Source organism: Vigna unguiculata, chromosome 6 (genome assembly GCF_004118075.2).
Source record: "Vigna unguiculata cultivar IT97K-499-35 chromosome 6, ASM411807v1, whole genome shotgun sequence".
NCBI lineage: Eukaryota > Viridiplantae > Streptophyta > Magnoliopsida > Fabales > Fabaceae > Vigna > Vigna unguiculata.
This window is the reverse complement of record NC_040284.1, coordinates 14,403,587-14,405,898: the sequence shown is the minus strand read 5'-3', so window position 1 is coordinate 14,405,898 and position 2,312 is coordinate 14,403,587. Positions and strand designations below refer to the sequence as shown.

General features: G+C 34.0%; 1 pseudogene; it reads right to left on the bottom strand.

The window, feature by feature from the left end:
• Positions 1-406: 406 nt before the first annotated feature.
• On the bottom strand, positions 407-987 carry LOC114188439 (annotated as a pseudogene).
• Between the last annotated feature and the right edge of the window lie 1,325 nt (positions 988-2,312).

The following is a 2,312-nucleotide window of genomic DNA, read 5'->3' as shown; positions in this document are numbered from 1 at the left end:
GATTTTATATTTTGGTGAATTTTTGAATAATTATTGATGTATTCAAGTTTTAAATATTCCTGCGTTTTGGGGAATTACAGTTATATTAAATGAGGTATTAATATTATTTCTATTTTATTTTATTTAAATTTGTAATAATATCCGGACGGGATGTTACACTTCCTAATTTATTTCTCCTTTTATATACTCTACCAAACTACTCGGATTAAAAGGGCACCAAAAAGTTTGCACTAGTGCAGGAAAGTCTTTTTAAGCCAGTTAAAACAAGTGTCCTATGTTCTTTCTAGAACTGACATATATACAGGCGATATAAAAAACTTTTTATATTAGTTTCAAAATTGGTATATAAAGTTTCACCTTTCATAACAGTTAAGGCCACAACCAATATAGAAAGTGTCACTTTTTACTACTTGTTCTCCAACTTCCCAACTTGTTTTGTTGTCAACTTCAACAAGATGGCATTTACCCTCTTCCTCAACAATGGTGTCACTTCTTCCTAATATGATAGGCAAAGGCTTGAACTTTTTGGTGATCAAAGTGCGGGAGTGATGGAGGGGCTGTGAATTTTAGCATAGTTTGATCCAGCAAGAGCATTTCATGAGGCTTTAACATGTCTCTAAAAGCCTACTTTGCTCGTGAGTTGATGAACTAAATAGCAACATCGTCACACAAAGTATGTGATACAACAAGTCCAATGTATAACACTTCTTAGCCAAGGAAACTTGTTACTTACACTAACAAGGGAACTTCCTCAAACAAAGTGTTTGTAATCAATTGTTGGAACCAAGTCCTTGGCAGACACATCCAAAAAGTCACCATATTTATACATCATTTTTGTGGATTCTACTTCAATCAACACCGCTCTTTTGCATTGCAATCAAATTCCAATATGCCACTTGCATCGGCCTTTCTCATGTGTTTAACTAATGTTTCATGGTTGTGCTTGTTGGCACAAGCAGGCTTGAAGCAAAGAATTGATAAAGCCATGTGTATGAAGATCATAGGTGTTAAAGATGCCTTTATTCATAGACCACCTATGTTTTGTGGCCTAAACTATCAATTTTGAAAAATAATGATGCAAATTTTCATTGAATCTATTGACAAAGGGATTTGGGATGCAATAGTTAATGGACCATATACTCCTAAATGTATTGTTGAAAATAAGCAGGTGGACAAGCCTTGGATTGAATGGACTGATGAAGAAAGGAGAAGAGCTCAATATGATTGTAATGCCAAGAATATCATAACTTCATCTTTGAGTACGGATGAATTTTTTAGGTTCTCCCAATGTAAGAGTGCAAAGGAAATGTGGGATGTCCTAGAGGTTACACATGAGGGGATGAATGAAGTGAAGAGAGCAAGGAAGCATGCCTTGATTCAAAAGTATGTGCTTTTCAAGATGCAAAAAGGAGAGTCCATAGCTAAAGTTCAAAAGAGGTTCACTCTCATAGTCAACCCTCTCTTGGGTCTAGGATAAAAATTTGAGAAAGAGGAGCTAAACATCAAAGTGCTTACACTACAAAAAATCATGTATAATGTGACAATTTTAATATGACAATTATTTAAAATTGTCACTTTTTACAATATAATATGACATTTGGAGAGTTGTCGCATTTTACACATAAGATATGACGTTTTTACTTATCACTATTTAAATCGTCATATTTTTCGTGTAAAATATGACGTTTTAATTGCCATAAGTCTTAATATTTGATTTTTCAGTTTCCCTTTAACTATTCACTTTCCCTCACTTTACCTCTCGATTTCAATTTTTAACCTTTTGCCCTATTTCCCTCTCATTTCCAACCTTATTTCCATGACGAGGAAAGGGTGTCAAGAACCACCCTAATTTCACAATCACTCATTTCTCTCCCTAAACCCTTTCTCTTCTCCTTGTTTCCTCCGTGGAGGAGAAAAGATGTGACGCTACCCCCTCCATTATTGTAGGTGTTTCTTCATCTTCCTCTTGTTATTCACTCTAATTTCTTCTTCCACTTACTTTCTCTTCTTCGCTTTGATTTTCTTGCACATATTTATGGATTTAATTAGTTTTTGCTTTAACATTTTTTTACCTTTTGGTACATTGACTAACTGTTTGTTCCTTTGATTTATAGGTTCAAGTGGTTTTAACTTTTCGTGTTGTGACCAAGGTATAAATTATTGTTTTAAATTACATCTTACTTTTTTCATTCAGCCCCTGATTCCTATTCATCATTTTCGTGGTGATACTCGCATTGGTGTTTCTCAAATTGTGTCCTTTAGGGTTTTTACTAGTATTTACCTATGATTTTTTGGTTTAATTTCATTCCTTT